This window comes from Hylobates moloch, unplaced genomic scaffold (genome assembly GCF_009828535.3).
Source record: "Hylobates moloch isolate HMO894 unplaced genomic scaffold, HMol_V3 SCAFFOLD_1, whole genome shotgun sequence".
Lineage (NCBI taxonomy): Eukaryota > Metazoa > Chordata > Mammalia > Primates > Hylobatidae > Hylobates > Hylobates moloch.
In genome coordinates, this window is record NW_026652276.1 from 139,799,169 (window position 1) to 139,822,591 (window position 23,423).

Genomic DNA, 23,423 nt, shown 5'->3' on the forward strand with positions numbered 1-23,423 from the left:
GCAAACGCATTTTTATTGGCTGATTATTTGCCTCAATTTGATATATCATAGGGATTTAAGTCATTTTTCATATCAATGCAGATGGCTTATTCCACTCCAAGTTGTGAAATTAATTAATTAATGCCAAATAGTCATTCAACAAACAATAACTGAGCCCCTACTATGATCCAGGCATAGGTATAGACCCTGAGAATATAACAATAAACAAAGTCCCTGCCTCAAGAGGCACAGACAATGAACTGTTTTTTTAAAAAGATAGCTTCAAATGCTGAAAAATAATGTTCAGATGAACATAAAACAGCATGTCAGGCAACGTCTCTCAGAGGATGTGACATTTCAGCAGAGACTTGATCTTGCAGGTCTGGAGGAGGGAACAGCAGATCTAAAGGTCTGAGTCAGACACGAGCTGGGCGTGTTAGAGGAACAGGAAAGGCGGCCAGTGGAGCTGGTGTCAAAGGAATGAAACAGCACGCAGAGGAAGACCAGGTCAGAGGCTGAGTAGATGCCAGATCCTAGCAGCCACGTGGGTCATAGTGGAGATTTTCTGTTTATTTCTAGACACAATAGGAAGCCACAGAAGCTTTTAGGAAGGGGATAACATGTTCTGATTCATACTGAAAAGATCACTTTGGCAGCTGTAGAAAAGGATAGTAAGAAGAGCAGGGTGCACAGTGGCTATGTGACTATTCCAGTGGTTTCAAAGAAAGGACGATGGTGTGGACAGAGGATAGTACCAGTGGAGATGGCAAGACACCATCAGACTTAGGGTAGAATCTGACAACACTTGCTGATGATGGAATGTGAGGCATGAGATAAACAATCATCAAGGTTACTCCTAGGTTTTTAGCTGAGCAGTTAAATGGTTGGCGGTGCCACTTGCTGTGATGGTGAAGGCTTGGGGATGGGGAACTTTGTGTGGGGATGGAACCGAGGGTTGTGTTTGGGACCTGTGAAGTTTGAGGCACCTATGAAATGTCTAAGGAGATGTCAAATAGCAAGGTTTGGAGAGAGGTCTGGGTTGGAAAAAAAGATTTTGGTTATAAAGTGAATGAATGAAAGAACAGATAGGTGGGAGCATAATGAGATGGGTAGGTGTTCAGAAGGAAAGAGGGTTAGGGTATAGATGGTAAAGTGGATGGATGGATGGATGACTGCACAGATGGATGGATGGACAGACAGATAAATGGGTAGATATTAACAGATGGACAGATAGATAAACAGATGGAAGAAGGAAAAGAGAGAGAGAAAAAATGAGGGGACAGAGGAAAAGCCAGTAAATTCAAAAAAAAAAAAAGAAAAGGGAGGCCAGGCACGGTGGATCACGCCTGTAATCCCAGCACTTTGGGAGGCCAAGGCAGGCAGATGACTTGAGGTCAGGAGTTTGAGACCAGGCTGGCCAACATGGTGAAACCCCATCTCTACTAAAAATACAAAAATTAGCCCAGCGTGGTGGTCTGCACCTGTAATCCCAGCTACTCAGGAGATTGCGGCAGGAGAATTGCTTGAACCCGGGAGTCAGAGGTTGCAGTGAGCAGAGATAGCACCACTGCACTCCAGCCTGGATGACAGAGTGAGACTCTGTCTAAAAACAAAACAAAATAAAACAAAAAAAGAAAGAAAGAAAAAAGAAAAAGAAAACGATCTCCTATATAGGTATAAATTACTTTAAGCAATCTGAAGATTAGAAAGGAATAAGTTTCCCAGTGAATAAATTTTTTAGTGTCTCTGTGCTAGAAGACAATGTTCACTAAACTAAAAATATTTTTAAGGAGATAATTATTTTATATTTGTCTCTTCCTTCTATATTTTCTCCCCTCTCTTTCTTGCTTTCTTTTGTATTAAATGATTTTTTTATTCCCATTTTCTCTGTATTTATTTGGAAGTATAAACACTGTTTCTATTCATTTAGAAGTTAACCTAGGCATTTTAACATACAAGCTAACCAAGCCTAATGTTTATCCATATTCTTACCATTCTGACCAATGATCAAAGAGCAGGAGGTTGCTTTCCCTTTCCTTCGTGGCTTCCTATTTATATGCTCTTCCTTCTAGTATTTCAGCTCAATCTCCTGTTTCAAACACCAGAAGTTAGCCATTATTTGTTGTTTTATACTGTCAATGTTAATTTAGGTTTAAACAGAGGTTTCCCATTTTCTTGGCTCAAAATTCTTTCTTGTATATCTTCCTTTTGTATTCTTTTTTCTTCCTAAAATATATCCTTTTAAAGCTTCTTTGTAAAGGTGTCTTAGTAGTAATCCCTTTCGATTTTTGTCTATAAATGTCTTTACTTTGTCTTTCCTTTGGAATCAAAGTTAGATTTGTATAGGATTCAAACTGACAGTTAATTTCCTTCAGCAATTTGAAGAGACATACTGCTAATAAAGACATACCCATTGTGTTCTGACATATTTTCTTGCCAATAAGAAGTCCACTATTAATCTAGTTATTATTTCTTTTTGGCATTTTTTTCTTTTTCCTCTCTGTTTGGGAGAATCTGAAGCTTTCCTACACTGTATCTAAATGTGACTTTATTTTTATTTATCCTGCTCAGGACCTCAGGACCTATTGGCCTTCTTGACTCCTCTTCTGGATCTTTGTAGTCAGAGTAAATAAATAGTCGTGGTCTTTTTTTTCTTTTATCTTTTTTTTTTTTTTTTTTTTTGAGATGGAGTCTTGCTCTGTCGCCTGGGCTGGAGTGCAGTGGCGTGATCTTGGCTCACTGCAAGCTCCGCCTCCCAGGTTCACGCCATTCTCCTGCCTCAGCCTCCCTAGTAGCTGGGACTACAGGTGCCCACCACCACGCCTTGCTAATTTTTTGTATTTTTAGTAGAGATGGGGTTTCACCGTGTTAGTCAGGATGGTCTCAATCTCCTGACCTCGTGGTCTGCTGGCCTCGGCCTCCCAAAGTGCTGGGATTACAGGTGTGAGCCACCGCACCTGGCTGGTCTTTTTTTCAATTATGGAAAATGGTCATGATCTCTTTGAATATTGCCTAATCTGTCCTAAAATGTCAGTGAATTAGATATGTTAGACTTTTTCACTCAATACTTCCTAACCCTTCTTTCATATTTTTCACTGTTTTTTGTTTTGTTTTTTTCCCTATGCTCTGCTTGGGTAACTTATCTTCTACTACTCTCCTTCCTGTTGGCTATCAATCAATTTATCTGTGTTAATCTGTTCTCATGCTGCTAATAAAGACATACTCAAGATTGGTAATCTATAAAGGTAAGAGGAAAAATTGACTCACAGTTCCATACGGCTGGGGAGGCCTCACAATCACGGTGGAAGAGCAAGGAGTGTCTTACATGGTGACAGGCAAGAGACAGAATGAGAGCCAAGTGAAAGGGGAAATGCCTTATAAAATCATCAGATCTCAGCCGGGCGTGGTAGCTCATGCCTATAATCCCAGCACTTTGGGAGGCCAAGGCGGGCAGAAAACCTGAAGTCCGGAGTTTGAGACCAGCCTTGCCAATATGGTGAAACCCCCTCTCTACTGAAAATACAAAAAATTAATCAGGCATGGTGGCATGCGCCTGTAATCCCAGCTACTGAGGGGGCTGAGGCACGAGAATCACTTGAACCCAGGAGTCAGAGGTTGCAGTGAGCAGAGATTGTGCCACTACATTCCAGCCTGGGAGACAGAGAGAGGCCCCGTCTCAAAAAAAAAAAAAAAAAAAAGAAAAAGAAATAATCACATCTCGTGAGACTTATTCACTGCCATGAGAACAATATGGGGGAAGCACCCCAAAGATTGAATCATCTCCCACTGGGTCCCTCCCACAACATATGGGAATTATGGGAGCTATAATTCAGATGAGATTTGGGTGGGGACACAGCCAAACCATATCATTATCTAATTTGCTGCTTATCAACTGAAATGAATACAATTTTTATATTTTTCATTTATAGAATTTTGTTTGGTTATTTTGTGTCTCTCTTCTAGCTTCTTGTTCCTGTATCTCTCTAAAAATTCTTTTTTTTTTTTTTTTTTGAGACAGAGTTTTGCTCTTTTTTGCCCAGGCTGGAGTGCAATGGCACAATCTTGGCTCACTGCAACCTCCACCTCTCGGGTTCAAGCAATGCTCCTGCCTCAGCCTCCCAAGTAGCTGGGATTACAGGTGTGTGCCACCATGCCCAGCTAATTTAGTATCTTTAGCATAGATGGGTTTTCACCATGTTGGCCGGGCTGATCTTGAACTCCTGACCTCAGGTGATCCGCCCACATCGGCCTCCCAAAGTGCTGCGATTACAGGCATGAGTCACCGTACCTGGACTCTCGAAATTCTTTAATCATTGTGTTGGGTATTTTTTTCTGCCCCTTCCAAATCCACTCTCTACCATGTTCCATCCTGCTTTGTGCCCCTGTGGCTAATCAGCTGAGCAACCTGTCCCTTGTCTGGCCAGGTTCCTGTCCCTCTGGGGGGAGAAGCAGCCCTTGGCTATCTACTGGTGTGGCCTCCAGGCCTCGAAAAGCTTTACTGTCTCTCCTCAGGGACTGATGGCTTTTGCTTCTATCCTTTCCCCAGAAGCAGATCTGTGCCTGCATACCAAAATATGGAAAGACGGGATTGCTGCCCCGCCTCCAGAGGCAGAGGGCTTTGCTTCTCAAGGGCTTGCTGCTTCTTCCTGACAGCCTAATTAAGGCTTTTGCTCCCATGAGAGGAGCATCAAGGTGTGGGGGCAGCCACCTCCTCCTATATCCTGTGCCACCAAAGGGGGGGTCTCTCCAGCCTTTTGCCCTGCCCTAGTCTTCCTCAAGAGCACCCCCTTTTCCCCATGGAGACTATGAAGAGAAGCTTGGGAGTGTGTGTGAACTCCGCTTGTGTCTGGGCCTCTCAGTTATTCTAAATTAATATGAGATATGAGTGCATACTCAGTCTTTAGAAATTCTTTTTTTTTTTTTTTTTTTTTTTGAGACAGTCTCCCTCTGTCGCCCAGGCTGGAGTGCAGTGGCATGATCTCAGCTCACTGCAGCCTCCACCTCCCGGGTCCAAGTAATTCTAGTGCCTCAGCCCCCCAGGTAGATGGAATTACATGGGATTACAGGCACGAACCACCACACTCGACTAATTTTTTTTTTTTTGGTAGAGACAGGGTTTCACCATGTTGGACAGGCTGGGCACCTGACCTCAAGCGATCTGCCCGCCTCAGCCTGCCAAAGTAAGGAATTCATTATTTTTTAAAAAATATTTCTTCTTACTCACTCCATGGCAACCCCCCTCCCTCCCATACTCTGCCAAAGGTGCAACAATTCCATATCCTGCCTCTCTTTAGAGATGCTTTTTATCCTTTGAAGTTTACTTTCCTGGTTGCCTTGTGACCTCAAGTCTCTGATGAGTTTAAGGAAAGAAAGTTATAATATTGTACACCGTTCATCATTTTCTTGTTGTTAGGATGAGGGTGACATTCTCTCGTAGCTTTCTATTTCCCAAGCAGGAGCAGAAATCCTCGTGTATTATTAATAGCACCACCTTTCACTTCATAATCACTGTGGGCTGGAGGATAAATTATATGGCTGCAGAAAGTTAGGCCCCCACTGGAGGCTACCAGCACCTGGCAGATGCATTCAGGGCAATGCCAACTACAGGGCTTTTTTTCTCTGGGTTCCTGCTTAGTTTTCTGGCCTCAGAAGACTTCCTTGACTTTCCTATAAGCTTAGGTGTGCATTTTTAAAAATGTTTTTTTTTAAAAACTATCTCATCCAGCGCTTTTTTTTTTTTTTTTTTTTTATACAGAATATTGCTCTGTCGCCCAGGCTAGAGTACAGTGGTGCAATCTCAGCTCACTGCAACCTCTGCCTCCTGGGTTCAAGCGATTCTCCTGCCCCAGGCTCCTGAGTGGCTGGGATTACAGGCACCCACCACCACGCCCAGCTAATTTTTGTATTTTTAGTAGAAACAGGTTTTCGCCATGTTGGCCACACTGGTCTCGATCTCCTGATCTCAGGTGATCCACCCGCCTCGGCCTCCCAAAACGCTGGTGAGCCACCACACTCGGCCTTATCCAGCATTTTTAAGTAGCAGAAAAGCTTCTCCAGATATCTAGTGAGTCATATAGCTGGAAACAGAAGTTGAAAAAAAAAGTTTTATAATATTAAAATGTTAAGGTTTTACTTCTTTCCCAATTAACATTAATGATTCTTGAAATCGTTGGTCAGACGACCGTATGTCAAAAAGCAATGGTTAATGTGAAATTAATATTTAAAAAAAGGAATCTGTTAATGTCAAAGATGGACTTTACTAAGCTTTTCTTAAATATTCTAAAAATTCAATTTATCTGGAAGGTGTTAACATGAATAATTTAAAATTCATTTCCCAGCTGCAAGGGAAATCAAATTGATTTCAATGGTTTTCCTGAATCTGAAGGCTTGGTTATTTTTAATAATTTTTTTGGATGATAAATGGGTGGCAACATGATGATAGATGAGACAGAGATTATTGTTATAGCATATTAAGAAAACTTTAGACACTGATGCTATCATAACCAAGGGTGAGCCTAGGTGTAGAAGTCACAGTGTTCCTGGAGCAGAATGTTGATCAACTGGATGCGACCAATCAACTAACGGAAATCAGCTGTGATGCCCACAGCAACCATGCTTTCAAGAACTCAGTGGGCCAGATACTAGAGAGTAGGTGGTGCTGTTTTAATGATTTATAGTAAGATGCCCCATTAAAGGACTGAATCATTGCAGGAATCCCCCCATATATGGAAACCTAGGTACTTCCTGGGTTCCCTCTAGGTGGCAATGTAATCCAAGCATATAAACGTGATACTGCTGACCTTACATCTGATTTGGCCCATCTGGCTGACTAGGGGGCTGTCTCCACCATTCCAGGAGTTTTTTCTCCTGTGTACCATCCACTGCACCCTACATTGCGCACTCTATTGAGGAGGACAATTACTTCAGATACAGCTGGATTGTTCTTTAAAGTCAAACATATGGGAATTGGGGGCTTCCCTCCAAATCAGCTCTTAAGTCCATTTGTAAGAACTATATGTGAGGGCATGCTTGAAAGCTTCAGCTACAACAGCTTCATTTTTTAAAAAGTGATGGATTCAATAATGTTAGATGGATTTGATAGGCATGTATTATATTGTGGAAAAATGAAAAAGCATCCTCTGGAGACATACTGGTAGATTTCTAAATTATGTCATATGCTTGGATTTAGCCTGCAACAACTGCTATACTCTGAATTTTTCATCTCTGGACAAGTATTTAGTTTGTGGAATTTGATTTAATAGTGCCCCTTAAGGTTTTAGAGTTTGTCTTTCCAGTCCACATTAAAAGTCTCTGACCTTAAACTCTGTACAAAGAAGGCCCTTGAAAAAAAACTCGGGGCTGAATTGAGGAGAATTCTGGGTAGATTGCTCTCCGTCTGGGATCCCCACCCTATTAGTTTACTTGAGGTGTGGCACTCCTTCTAACAAGCTCAGCTTGAAGACTCTGAACTGGCTAATGCTGTAGTTTATTCCATTACATATGTATTATGTTGGTTTGTATCCCCACAGAATCACCAAGCCCAGTTTACAGGTTGTTCTTCTTCATAGACCTGTGAAATCCCCTGGGTGCTCCAAAGAGCTTTGGGGTTTCTGGGAGTGTGGCAGAAAGAATGCAGTAGGAAGCATATTAGGTGATGTCTGTGCCGTTCCTTCATGTGAAAGAGCAGTGTGCATGTAAGCAATGTTAGGGCTCTGCAGGCAAGAGTCAGAACTAGGGGGAAACCGGCAGTTCATTATGTCCAGCACCTTCCATCTCAATTGGCACATCTCATAAACCGTCGTTTTGAAATGAATCAGCTGAGTCGTAGAGCAGTGTAAGTGATGTGGTTTGGCTGTGTCCCCACACTAATCTCATCTTGCATCCCCACATGTTGTGGGAGAGACCTTGTGGGAGGTAATTGAATCATGGGGGCAGGTCTTTACCATGCTGTTCTCGTGATAGTGAGTAAGTCTCACGAGATCTGGTGGTTGCTGTAAGGGGAAGTTTTCCTGCACAAGCTCTTTCTTTACCTGGCTCCATCCACATAAGATGTGAATTGCTCCTCCTCGCTTTCTGCCATGATTGTGAGGCCCCCCCAGCCATATGGAACTGTAAGTCCAATTAAGCCTCTTTCTTTTGTAAATTGCCCAGTCTCGAGTATGTCTTTATCAGCAGTGTGAAAACAGACTAATACAGTAAGTCATTTTTGCCTGAGATTAGATATTACAGAAAGTCACACAGAAGTGTTCCATGGAGTTTAGAAATAAAAATTCTAGAAGACATACATTTGTCATGTAATGGCTGGTTTTTCTTCAAAGTATTCAATGAATGTACAAAACCCATTGTAAACTAAGGACATGTAGAAATTACTTAAATTCATCCCCAGATGAACAATTGGAGAAAATATGAATAATGGGGGAAAATCTAACATGTGCAGTGTTCAAAATTAATTAAAGAAAGGGCAAATCTTTGGCATCAAATGGAAAAAATGTTTTACTACAGGTATAGATAAAAGGAACACTGACATGAAGGAAAGAATATTAAAATCTTGTGTTTGAAGATTCACTGTTCCCTAGAGTTGCTCTGGTAATTAAGATTAGCAAGAAATTTGTCAGATATTAAAACAAAAGAAGAGTTTCATCAGTATCACCAGCAATCTATTGTTAAACATAAAGTAGCCAAGGAAGCACTTTAGGACCAGGTTTAAGAGCTCAGAGAATCCCCCTCCACCCTATAGGATTCCTGGCAGTTTACCTCCAGAGAATGGGCTTCTGCTAGAAGTCTGGGAGCACTGGATTAGTCAAGAGGCCAAATACACGGATCAAAAGGACACCACAGCTGGGCATGGTGCTCACACCTGTAACTCCAGTGCTTTAGGAGGCAGAGGCAGGAGGATCGCTTGAGCCCAGGAGTCAAAGGCTGCAATGAGCTATGATGGCGCCACTGCACCCCAGCCTGAGCAACAGAGCAGCAACCTGTATATACATATATACATCTTATCTATCCATATATAGATAAGACATATATATAGATACGTATATCTATATATAGATAAGATATAGATACATATAACCATATATAGATAAGATATAGATACGTATATCTATATATAGATAAGATATAGATATGCATATCTATATATAGATAAGACATAGATACGTACATCTATATATAGATAAGACATAGATACGTATATCTACATAGATAAGATATAGATACGTATATCCATATATAGATAAGATATAGATGCGTATATCCATATATAGATAAGATATAGATACGTATATCCATATATAGATAAGATATAGATACGTATATCTATATATAGATAAGATATAGATATGTATATCTATATAGGTAAGATATAGATATGTATATCTATATGTAGATAAGATATATATATATGTATATACAGGTTGCTGCTCTGTTGCTCAGGATATATATATCTTATATATACATAAGATATATATAGTATATAAGATATATAGACATATAGATAAGATATATATATATATATCTTATCCCTGCCACATAGCCATGGAATAAGTGTGTGAAGATCTACAGGCACACCAGCTCTGACTGAGCAAACAGCGGTCAGAAGGGAGGAAGAAGCTTTTCTGGATCAAATGTGTCAAGCAGGCCCTGAGAAGAAAAGACAGAGCGGCACATGATGGCAGACATACATAGGACATGAAAAGGCAGAAGCCAAAGAAGAATAGGTAGAAAAAGCCAATGGTCCTGTTTCGGTCTTTTCAGCTACTCTTCAGTACACTGTCAGCTACTTAATCTCCCTTTCCTCTTGTTTAAGTGAAAGATAATATAACAATAACAAAACAGTTGTATTTATTTTTAACATAACATTATTGTATATAAACATTTATATAAAAACAAAATAGGACAAATCACTAATGGTAAGTTTTTAAAAATAATTAAAATGGTGTGTTTAGAGGGGTATGAAAATGGAATTGTTAAACTCTAAAAGAGCACACTGTACATGAATGCCTTAGAAGAAGCAACTCAATAGGATGATATATTTTAAGGGATTGAATAATAGAATGTTCTTCCCAGAATCTTCTACAATGGTAATATAAGCATAGTGCATTTATTCGTAGTACAACCATATATTTCGAGTTACATGCCTTTCAAAAACAGTACTGAATATACAATGCATAGACCACCTAGAATAAGTATGAAAGAAAGAAAACTGAAATGAATAAAATGGGGAAAGATCCATGTTTTATTCTATGTGAGATAAATTTCTTATATATCCATTAGAATTGCCTATGAAAATCAAACCACAATTTGAGTTCATTTTCCTCATGATATTCTAATAATCACCAGGACTTTCATTTTCATCAAATAGAATTTATTATACATTTACTTCTGAATCACATTGGGCTGGGTATTACTTAAAACATGGCAAATAGAAATAGTTCATACCTCTTAGAAGCTTATAGATTAAATGGATAGTGGTAAATACACACATGTAAAAATCATGCACACATAATACATACTTAGTAGTACATGTCTAAACAACATGAGTACATGCTAAACTAAATTACTTCTAGTGCTTTTAGCATAATGTAATGGAAAAACAGTTTTTAAGTGTGTTTAGCCATCCGATTAGCTGAGACACAAACTCTCTCTGGAAGCCTACAGCTGAGGTTTGAGGGGGAAGAGGGAAAGCCTTCAGCCTATACAGGTTGGGGGATTGGAACAGAGACCCTCACATAACACTGGACCTCCAAATTGCAGAGTTCTTATCTTTAGAGATACATAGATGAAACTATAGGATGTCTGGCATTTTCTTCAAAATAATCCAGGGGTGGGAGGAATGGGTAGAGATTACAGATGCAAAAAGGACTGACTATGAGTCCATAATTATAGAAGCTGGGTATGGCTACGTGGAGGCTTATTATAATATTCTATTTTTGTATGCTTTAAATTTTCTAAGATAAAAAGTTTTAAGAACCATTAAAAGAAAAACCATAAACTGTGTAATGGAATTGAAACAAAACTGACACAAGATGAGAATCCAAAATGTCTAAAGAACTTTTAGAAATCAATAAGAGAAAGACAAAGAAACCCATTGAAAGATGGTTTAAATAAATAAATAAACTGGCATTTTATGAAATAAAAAAATGGCCAGACAAAACATCAGAAGATGTGCAGTCTCATTAGTAAGCAGGAAAAAGCAAATTAAAACCACAATGAGATATTCTGTATGTTATGATATGCTAGGTAATATTGTTGCCACCAACACCCAAGAATCATATCAACAAAATTTTACTTCTCACTCACGTTAAATGTGCAGTCTAGGTCACCTGAGAACTGAGGTCAGTCATCTGTTCATGTTCCCAGGGTCACACAACAGTTACCTCTGATGTTGTAGGCCTCCTTGCCAGAGGCAAGGAAAGCATGGAGGTTTTTGCATCAGTAAGTAATTGCTCCAGCCAGGGACGGGCGCACATTCCTTCACAATTCAGTACAAGTCAAACTCACTCATAACAAGGATTTAGGAAGTGCAATTCCTTCTACTGTGTGCTTGGAAGCAGAGAGAACTGGAAATGTTTAGGGAAAACAAACGACTTTCATAGATGCCAGTTTTTTTCTATCAGATTGGCAAAACTATATAGTCTGACAAAACCAAATATTGGTGAAGATGTAGAGCAATAAAAACACTTACACAGTTTTGACTGAAGAGTAAATTGGTACAACTACTTTAGAAAACAATTTAGTGTTATTTAGCAAAGTTGAAAATTCATATAGTCTTTTTTTTTTTTTTTTTTTTTTTTTTTTTTTTTTGAGACGGAGTCTCGCTCTGTCGCCCAGGCTGGAGTGCAGTGGCGCAATCTCGGCTCACTGCAAGCTCTGCCTCCTGGGTTCACGCTATTCTCCTGCCTCAGCCTCTCTAAGTAGCTGGGACTACAGGCGCCCACCACCACACCCGGCTAATTTTTTTGTATTTTTAGTAGAGACAGGGTTTCACCGTGGTCTCGATCTCCTGACCTCGTGATCCGCCCGCCTCGGCCTCCCAAAGTGCTGGGATTACAAGCATGAGCCACCGTGCCCGGCCCATATAGTCTTCAACTCAGCAATACCACTCTAAGATATATACTTTAGAAATACTTTTGCATATGTGCACCAAAGGCATATTCAAATATGATCATAGAAGCACTGTTTGTACCAGTGAAATCAAACAAGCAAAAAGAAAAACTGGAAATAGCTCTCATGTCTGCAGATAGTAGATAATTTTTTGAATATTCATTTAATGAAATACCATTTAGGATAGAATATGAATGAACAGATACATGTTTATCTGGTTGAATTTCAGAAACATATTGAATGAAAAAAGTAAGCCTAGAATTATTGCATTTGACAAGGGTCTAAAAAAGTTAAAATTAATATACTATTTTAGGATTACATACCTAAGCAAAAATAAATAATTAAAAGTTAGTTTAACACAAAATTCAAGATAGTGGTTACCTTTGAGTGTATCAAGGTAGGGATGTTACCAGGGACAGATTTAAGGTATTGATAATATTCTTTTTGTTAAGTTGTTTGGAGTTGTAAACATTGTTCACTTTGTTATTATTCTTTAACCTGTACGTACATAATATATGTACTCTATGCATGCAAAAAAGCATAGAAATATATTTTATATTGTGGAGAAAAATCAATCAATGGAAACAACAAAAATGACACAGGTAGTAGAACTAGTAGTCAAGGACATTAAAAGAGGTATTATAAATATATTTCAAATGTTCAAGAAGGTACAGGAAATAGAAAAACAAAAAATAGAGAATATCATTGGAATAAAAAACTTTTTTTGAGATCAATGAGTGATCCACTTTTAGCTGGATTCATCAAGAAAAAAATAGAAATGATACAAATTATTAATTATAGAAATGAGAGAGGGGATACCAATACAGTTGTAGATACTAAAAGTATAAGAAAATATTACAACCAACTTTTTTGCCATATTTGACAACTTAGATAAAATGGACAAATTCTTTGAAAGAAACCACCCGCCAGAGATCACTCAAGAAGATATAGATTACCTGAATAGCTCAAAAGCTATTAAAGTTATTAAAGGCTTCTAACTATAAAGCTATTATAGTTAGAAACCTCCCCATAAAACAAACAAACAAACAAACAACCCAGGAAACACATCAAGCCAAGATGGCTTCTCTGGTTAATTCTACCAGACATTTAAATCAGAAAGAATATCAATTCTATACAAAACTTCAAGAAAATCAAAGAGAATAAAACGCTTTACTATCCATGTTGGGCGCAGTGGCTCAGGCCTGTAATCCCAGCATTCTGAGAGGTTGAGATGGGAGGATTGAGGCCAGGAGTTTGAGACTAGCCTGGTCAACATAGTGAGACCCCACTTCTACAAAAACTAAAAAAAAAAAAAAAAAAGCTGGATGTGGTGGCACACACCTGTGATCCTAGCTACTTGGGAGGGTGAGGGAGGAGGATCACTTGAGCCCAGGAAGTCAAGGCTGCAGTGAGCTGATATTGCACCACTGCACTCCAGCCTAGGCATAGAGTGAGACCGTGTCTCAAAACAAACAAACAGACAAACAAAAACCCACTTTACAACTCAATCTATGAAGCCAGCATTACCTTGATACCAAAACCAAAGATATTACAAGAAAAGAAAATCTACAAATCATGTCTCCTGTGAACATAGTGACCAACACTGTTTACAAATTTTACCAAATAAAAGGTTTATCTCAGGAATGCAAGGTTGGTTTAACATTTGAATATCAACCCATGTAATTCACCATATTAATACACTTAAAAAGAAACACCACATGGTCACCTCAATATATGCAGAAAAGCATATGACAAAAATTCAACATCTATTCATGATGAAAAAATTTAATAAACTAAGAAAAGAAGAAAATTCAACCACATAAAGGGCAGCTATGAAAAGCCTACAGTTAACACCTCACCTAATGGTGAAAGACTGAATGCTTTTCATTTAAGAACAGTGCAAGTATATCCATTCTATCACTTCTATTTGTCATTGTAACAAAGGTTATGGCAAATATATTAATGAAAGAAAAAGAAATAACAAAGGCATACAGGTTAAAAAGAAAGGCATAAAGCAGTCTCTATTAACAGACAACATGACTGGAAAATTCTTTGAACCAGTATAGGTGATATAAAAAAAATCTAAGAAACCTACACACACAAAAATATTGGAACTATTCAGTGAGTTTAGCAAGGTTAAAGGATAAAGAATAATATATAAAAATCAGTTTTGTTTCTATACAGTAGTAAAGATCAATGCAAAATTGCAAAAAAAATACCATTTAAAATAGCAGAAAATATGAACTTAAGTATTGGTTTGAAGAAAACTTATGCAAGACCTTTATATCAAAAACTATAAAACATCGTTGAGATAATTAAAAAGACATAAATGAAGAGATATACATGCCTATAAATCAAAAGACTATATTATTTAGATATCTATTCTCCCCACATTGATCTTTAGATTAAATGCAATGCCAATAAAAATATCAGCAGGCTTGTTTTTTAGAAATTGACAAACTGATTCTAAAATTTATATGGAAGTTCAAAAGATGTAGACTAGTCAAAAACATTTGAAAAAGAGTAAAGTTGTAGAACTTACACTATACACTTGAGTTGATATTTAGGGTTTATCATGGAGCTATGGTAATCAAGATAGTGTGGTATTGTTATAATGATAGATATACAAAGATCAATGGAACACTCGAGAAAGTTTAGAAATAGATGCACACATATATGTCAAGTGACCTCTTTCAAAGGGAAACTTGGTGAAGAAATAATAATCTTTATTTTTTATTTTTATTTTTATTTTTTTTTGAGACAGGTCTTGCTCTGTCACCCAGGCTGGAGTGCGGTGGTGAGATCTCGGCTCACTGCAACCTTCGCCTCCCAGGTTCAAGTGATTCTCCTGCCTCAGCCACCAGGGATGCTGGGATTACAGGCATGTGCCACCACGCCTGGCTAATTTTTGTATTTTTAGTAGAGATGGGGTTTCGCCATGTTGCTCAGGCTGGTCTCTTCTGAGTTCAAGTGATCTGCCCACCTCAGCCCCGCAAAGTGCTGGGATTACAGGTGTGAGCCACTGTGCCTGGCCAAAATTAAACACTTTTGCTCTTCAAAAAAAACTTAAGGAAATGAAAAGGCAAGCCAAAATGTGGGCAAAATTATCTGCAAAATATATATTTAATAAAGCATTTGCATTTTATATAAAATCCTTACAACTTAATATGAAGAGAAACAACCTAATTAAAATAATGTGCAACAATCAAATAGACATTTTACAAAAAAAGAAACTGTACAAATAAGAAATAAGCACATAAAAAGATGCTGGACATCATTAGTCATTAGGAAAATTCAAGTTTAAATCATGGTGAGTTGACACCTAGTATGATGGCGATAATCAAAAAGACACAAGTGTTGGGAAGGATATGGAGCAACTAAAACTCTCATGCACTGCTGGTGGGAATGGAAAATGGCACAACACTTTTGAGAACAGTTTTATAGCTTGAAAAGTTAAACATTCCCTACTATATGTGTCAACCTAGGTATTTACCCAAGAGAAATGAAAGCATATGTCCACATAAGGACTTGTCCACGAATGTTAACAGCAGCTTTATTTGTAATAGTCAAAAGCTGGGAACAACCCAGGTGTCCTTGAACAAGTAAATGGACAAATATATTTCAGTCCAATACAATGTAATTCAGCAATGAAAAGGAGTGAACTATTGATATGCACAACATAGATGAATCTTAAAGTAACTACACAGAGTGAAAGATACCAATTAATATAATTATATTTATTTAAAAATTTTAAAAATGCAAGTTAATCTATAGTGATGGAAAGCTGCTCAGCAATTGCCTGGTGACAGAGATGGCAGGAGGGAGTAAACTTTTGGGGGCAATGAGAATGTTTGTTATCTTGTGATGATGGGTTTCATGGGTTCATACATAGCTGAAACTGATCAAATTTTATACTTTATATGTAGCTTATTGTATGCCAGTTATACCTTAATAAGATTGTAAAAAAAAAAACATGGATATTGTCTCTTAGGTAATAATTGCTCATATGCATATGCCCATTAACATGTGTCAATTTTCAGGGTACCATATTCTTTGCTTAGAGCAGGAAATAGAAATATAATATGAATCACATATGTAATTTTAAATTATCTAAAAGACACATTTTAAAACATTTTTTAAGGGTGAAAATACTTTTAATAATATATTTTACTTAATTCAATATATTTTAGAGTATTTTAATCAATATAAAAATTATAAGCAAATTATTTTACAAAGACTTCATACTAAGTCTTCAAAATCCAGTATATACTTTACACTTACAGCACATCTTAGATTTAATAAAATTTACAATGGAGAAATAGATTCATATATCAAACATGCTTAAAAATTTTCCCATAATAGAATCGAGTATCTTTTTTTAATTTTTAATTTTGAAATAATTACAGACTCATAAGGAGTAAAAGCAGTACAAACAGATCCCATGAACCCATCAACCCATGGTAACATTTTACATAACTATAGTTCATTATCAAAACAAGGATATTGATTGGTACAATTAACTACACCTCATGCATATTTCACTTTTATATGAATTCAAATGTTTTATCTGTCTCTGTGTATATTTCTGTAACGTTTTATCACATGTACAGAATTGTTTAAGCACAATCACAACCAACATACAGGACTGTTCCATCACACAAATGATCTCCTAGTGCTGCTCTGTTATAGTTAGGCTCTCCCTCCTCTTCCCTAACCTTTGGCAGCCATTTCATTTATCTGTTTTCTCTGCAACTTTGTCATTTTAAGAATGTTATGTAAATGAGATCATACAATGTGTAATCCTTCTAGACTAGCTTTTGTCACTCGTCATAATGTTCTTTTTTTTTTTTTTTTTTTGAGATGGAGTTTCACTCTTGTTGCCCAGGCTGGAGTGCAATGACACGATCTCGGCTCACTGCAACCTCTGCCTTCCAGGTTCAAGTGATTCTCCTGCCTTAGCCTTCCAAGTAGTTGGGATTACAGGCATGCGCCACCATGCCCAGCTAATTTTGTATTTTTAGTAGAGACAGGGTTTCTCCATGTTGGTCAGGCTGGTCTTGAACTCCCGACCTCAGGTGATCTGCCCGCCTTGGCCTTCCAAAGTGCTGGGATTACAGGCGTGAGCCACGGTGCCTGGCCATCATAATGTTCTTAAGATCCACCCTAGCTATTTCACGTATCAGTAGTTTTGTTTCTTTTTTACTGCTGAATAGTATTCTACTATGTGGTTGTGTGTTCAACTATTCACCTTTTGAAGAGCATTTGGGTCATTTCCAGTTTTTAGCTATTACACATACATTTGTGAACAGTTTTTGTGTGAATATCAGTTTTTACCTGCCTAGGATAAATGCCCAGAGGTACTGTTGTTCAGTTGTATAGTAAATGTGTGTTTAATTTTTTAAGAAACTGCCAGATGCCCAGAGTGGCTGTACTGTTTAACATTGCCACCAGCGATGTCTGAGAGATCCAGCTTCCCTGAATCCATGCCAGTGTTTGGTATTACTAGTATTTTTTATTTTAGCTATTCTAATAGGGCTCTAAGTGATCTGTCTTGGTGATTTTAACTTACATTTCCCTGATGGCTAGTGATGCTGAGTATCTTTCATGTGCTTATTTGTCAACTGTCTATCTTCTTTAGTGAAATGTCTGTTCAACTCTTTGGCCCATTTTAAAATCAGATTGTTTTCTCACTGTTGACTTTAGAGAACTCTTTATATATTCTATAGATGAATGTTTTACATATGATTTGCAAATATTTTCTTCCAGTTGGTAGCCCATCTTTTTCATCTTCTTAACAGGGTCTTTCACAAAGCAAAAGTTTTTAATTTTCAAGTATCTGTTTTTAAATTCAAATGGATTTAAATTAAAAATTCAGTGAAAAGGCCAGTCTACCCATTGTGGTTACCTACTGAATAGCAGAGGCTTAGAGAATAAATGGAATTTGGTTAGGGATCATTCCAGGTCTGGGACCGCCATAACCAGGACCAGGAGCATGAATGGGTATGAAAAGTTAAAGTGAATAGAGAGACCCAACTGGTAAAAATGTGGGGTTCGAGATAAGTAGAGGGAGTCCAGCTGGAAAGGGAAGTTGAGTGTAGATTGTGAAAGTTGCTGCATGCTAAGAAAACTGTTGAAATCTCATCTGGCAGGCTCAGTGAAATCCTTAGGTTTTTCTGACCAGGAGAAAGATATGCTATAGGGAGTGTTTTAGGAAGATTCACTTGGTAACGGGGTTCAAAGTGGACTGGAAAAAGAGTAACCATGCTGTCCTTCCTTTGCTTCAGTTTCCCTGCACAAACCCTCATGTGCTAAGACATGAGCCGATCAAGGCTGTTGAAAACATTTCAGTTTTTCCCCTAACCTTGAGCACCTTCTTCTATCTTGCTCATCATAGATAAGGTAGAACGAAGGGGTTTAAGATAATATCTGGTAAGAAGTCACGTAGCTTCTAGGTATTATACAGAAAATAAGTTTATAGAGTTGAAAAGAAGGGTGAGAAATTAAAAAAGCAGGAAAAACTCAATCATAGAGGAAAGACTCAAGGAAGTGACACTTGTTCTTAATATTATCTCAGGGCTGACAGATATTTATAAAGAAAATTAATCTGTAGCTTTTCACATTAATCAAAAAATGGAAAAGACTATCAACCTAGTGTCAATGATTAATAGATATTATCATTTGAATGTGATAAATAAGTCAAGAGGTAGACTGGTCTCAGGGTGGGTTTGTTAGATCAACGTCATTAAGAGCCCAGGCTCCTTTAGCCCTTCCTCTCTGCCTCAGTGCATATGTGGTTTTTCCTCATGGTCACAAGATGGCTACCACAGCACCAGGCATCATCACATTTTCACAACACACCACCCAAATTAGGAATCAAGGTGCTGGGGTTAGGGCTGAAGTTTGTGGTACTTCCCCTTCCTTTTGACAGGGATAAAAATCTTTCCCAAGCCCTCCATTAGAATTCTCATTATATTTCACTGACCAGGACTGGATTACACACCCACTTGTAGACCAATCAGTGGCAAAGGGAAAAGGGGTTGCCATGACTGACTAGGGTCAAACGTGACACAACTCCTGGGTACATTATTGCCCAAACTAAATTGAGATACCAAACAGGAGGGGGAATGACATGGATAAGCCAGTAACGTTGTCTGCCACTTACAGGAACAGGAAAATTGATGGGAGAACATCAGGGAATCAGATAAGTTTTATGAGACATTAGTCTAATAGGTTCCAGAATGTACTGCTCATGTCTGTCACCATGAACGTCTGGCACCAACTTCACACACTGTGGGTGGCCAGTACATATTTTAGATCAACTGACTCTAGAAAGTAGCAAACTGAGTAAGATTTAAACATGTGGAAATATTATGAGGGCCAGGAAACCATGTTGATCTTAGGAAAGTGAGCTTTCTTCATCAGAGAGCCAGAAGGCCACAATGTTTAACTTTTAGTGAGGCAAGGTAATAATGAAGCTTGGCTCTCCACAACACTGTGTGCTGATGGACAGGGCACAACTAGTCAGAAGATGACCACCAATCAGAAAATGATGTGCACCCATGGGCACACAAAGGATGCCATTTGGGGACAATTAATGAATTCCTTCCAAAAATACTTAAGAATTATTTTATGTCAGGCACTGTCCTAGGCACTTGCATTACACTAGTTAACACAAATCACAATAATTTCCTGTTTTCATGGCTTATTTTCTAGCATAAGAATGAGTGAATTACACAGTAAGTCAGCAGGTGATAGGTGCTTCGAAGAAGAGATAGGACAGAGTAAAAGGGATCAGTAATCCCAGGATGTGTGCTGAGGTAGGTTAAATAGGGGGGTCAGGGTAGATCTCACTGAGAAGGTGACAGTTGAGCAAAATGTCCTCTGCACGAAGTGGGGAAGGAGAGAGGCATAAGACTTGTGTGGGAAGAGGTTTTCTCGAATTAGCCACCCCATTTCATCACTCTACATAGGAGAACTACAATGATAACACATACATGTTACATAATAAAACACATGTTAAATGCTTTACTTTTTAAAAATAATAGGTTTTTATTCCATCTGAAGCAACTTCCAAGGCAGATAGTTTTCCAATACCACCATCCAAAACATTATTCTGGTATAGAATACTTCATCCCACCTTTAAGACCATGAAGGCTCTGTGATGCCAGGATGCTGTAGGAATTTAGGTTTCAACCCTTATTCTGCCTCCAACCAGCTGTGGATATTGGAAAACCATATGACCTCTTCTGTGCTCAGTTTCCTCTTCTGCAAATGGAAGAAGCTGAATAATTTTCAAGGTCCATCTCAGGTCTAAACTTCCGTGACTCCCAGATAAAGAAATCTGCCTGGAGGAGTCTGCACAATGCTTTCTCACTGGCTCTGGGAGGGCTCCTTGTGCTGTGTAGCCCATTAGGAAAACACTGAAGAGCCACCTAATGACTTAATGGGCTTTAAAATGGGTGGCTAGGTTTTAATTTTCTCTGATAGCAGATTCCCTGAGGGAAAGTGTACTTTACAGTGGATAATAACTACATAGGATATTTCTATTGCCACAGGGTATCTTATTTGGAAATCAGTTTTCAGTTACATTCCTCTAGTAATTTTTACTATCAGAACAAAATAAAAGCCCCCAAAGGAATGTTTATACAGAGTTGAAATGTGTTGGAATGTCAGAAGTATCTCTCCAAGAGTTAAGCATCTGTAAATATTTAAAATAGGGTGAAATCACAAATACTGCTACTACTAATCTCTTTCACATTTGATTAGAGTCCAAAAAGAACAAGCAAAATCTCCAGGAACACTTTTATATTAAACTGTTAACTCTACGGCCATGTCTAATGACTCAAATTATAAAAGAAAGTTGGGTGAAATGCATAATTCAACTATTCAGGCATACAGTCAGCTCTACACATGTGAAAACAGATCTCATAGAGGATGTTGAAGGAAATATTTTCCTCTCTGGTAAACTTAAATAGCAATATTATCACATAAAGACTAGGCTACACAATAAAATAAAGTGAGCCATTCTGCCTGAATTTTCAGGATTCAGCTATCCCCACTCTCACCCACACACATCATAGCTTTACACATTCCTCTAGTTTTCTTTGGTTATGGATCAGATATCATGTTACATGTTTTAGTCACATCATCTTATTTAATCTGCTCTACAGCAATAAAAAGTAGCAATTGTTTGCTCTATTATAGGATGGTGGAAACTGAGGTCCTAAGAAAATATGTGTGTGCTATAAACTGCTTTTCCTTCAAATGGCAAAGAACACTGAAGGAAGACAGTCCTTGATTGTAGACATTCATTCATTCAGGAACTCCTCTTAGACATTCATTCATTCAGGAACTCCTCTTCTTAATATACTCAACTCTAAAGAAACCTTCCTACCAATACAGCCCACTCCCCTCTTCTTAACCAGTTTTCAGTGTAGATGGGAATTTGGAGGAGTGATGAGATCATTGTGTCTTTTCCTCCTTTATTTGATTACCTCCCTGCCATCTTGCCTTTTCTGGGCTAAATGATAACACTTCCTTCCGTTTCTCTTTGGAACCATTTTCAAAAAACATCTCTTCAGGAGTGGAATCACAAACAAGAAACAGTATTTTCATAAGGAAGAGTAAAACGAAAGGACTGCCAGAGCATTTTTACATTAGCACATGACATTTCTAATAATCTACATAGAAGGATTTTTTTTTTAGCATCCTCCTAAGTGCCTCTTTGAAACCTCTGTGACATGAGATAGCTACTGACTAATTTGTTCTGGCAGAAAAATGAGTTTAGTATTATTGAAAATATGTTTTCTATCACCAGATCTTGTTCAGGTCATTGAGTGGCTTTTCACTGGTGAAGGGGAGTAGGATTTATCTCCAATGAAACATTATGGAGAGGAGAGAAATAACATTTGACCTATCCCAACATTAGCAAAATGCAAATCATAGTCAATTTTCCATAGGGTGATATTTTCGTACTTGGATTTTTGTAGTTGTGCATCAGTCTGAACATTTTAAAGCAAGGTGAGTGAAGGGTCCATGAAAGAGACTGTGAATAAGCCACTGTGCAAAGCTAACTTTAAACAGTTTTCAGCTTAGTGACTGAGATAATGCCATTTCTCTAGAGAAGTTCTAAATATAGAGAAATAATGGATAGCAGTTTACCACAAGCTATGTAGTGCCCTAAACCAGCAGGGGCTGGGCATTGAGAGGAGGAGGATTGCAATTTTGAGGTTGATTAAAGATGCAGTACTGACAGGTTCCAATGGGTGTAGCAGGGTGGGGGAGGGGTCGCATCTCATTCTTTTTTTCCTCCCCACTCAGAGGTGTGGGTAGCTGCAGTGTAAACTGCTGATGTGGGTGATTAGGGTGTTAAGTGAGAGAAAAGACAGCTCTTCATTATTCTTTTGGAAATAAAGAGGGATAAAATTCAGCAATCATCAAGCCTTTTCATTTCCCTACAATTTGTCGGTGCAGTTAGGAGGCTGGCTTCCTTTCCACAGATGAGATTACTTCCTGCTGACATCAAGTGGGGGTAGGGTGGACCAATGTGTGAAAAAGAAAATTGAGCTCGAATTTTTTTTTTGATGTTTGTTAGATGTCTTTTCTTGTGTTAAAATTAGATGTATCACCTACTGGCAGCCACAGGATTTTCATGTTGAGAATGCAAGGCAGATTTTGCTAGATAAATCTCCAGGTGCATAATCCAACTGTCAGTTTTGATAAAGAATTATGACTTCTTGGACTTTGTCTTTAGCTATGCGGAAGCTAAAAATCTGATAATTTAGCATAATGCTTGTGTAAGCTGTGCTGGAGAGTAATACATAGTCACTTTCATACTAACATAAAGCTCCTTGGTCAAAATTACACCAATAATGCATATTTAATTAGCGTTTATAGATATCTAAAGAGGAAAAAAAAACACAAGTTTCTCTTACAGATGACCTTTATCGGGGATGCCTTAGCTGAGTTCCTTCAGATGCCTCAGGGCAAAATTTCAGCCCCAATAAAATGAGATGACATATGGCTGGTTATTTCACAAGATCACCATCTTTAGATTGAATTTAACTTTTTTTTCCCTCAGAGCTAGAGCTTTATGGAGTTTTTGGGTTTTGGAGGTAGATTGATGGTACAGTGCCTCAGATTTATAATTTCTAATTAAAATGTGTCCTTCATATCAATTTTAGAGAAGTAACAAGCTTAATCTGTGGCATTTAATCATTGAAATTTGTTTTGACATTTTTGAAACACAGATCCCAATACTGAGATGTAATTACTTTGCAACAGATTTGCAAGGAAGGTGACAGGCCACAGAACAAATTCTAAACACAGGCAAAACCAGA

At 38.1% G+C, this 23,423-nt stretch overlaps 1 protein-coding gene across 18 annotated transcripts in view; it reads left to right on the forward strand.

Annotated features, from left to right (window-relative positions):
* CPVL (carboxypeptidase vitellogenic like) overlaps positions 1-23,423 on the forward strand; it is a 267,444-nt gene that overhangs the window by 16,727 nt on the left and 227,294 nt on the right. Inside the window, exon 4 of one of the 18 annotated variants that reach the window (XM_058446134.1) lies at positions 360-486. The exons of 15 other annotated variants lie outside the window; for them this stretch is intronic. The gene's annotated coding sequence lies outside the window, so the exon portion shown is untranslated. Of the gene's footprint in view, positions 1-77; positions 487-7,918; positions 8,091-23,423 lie in introns of those variants that run through there. 2 more of the 18 variants (XM_032758480.2, XM_058446148.1) reach the window with 2 other exon arrangements.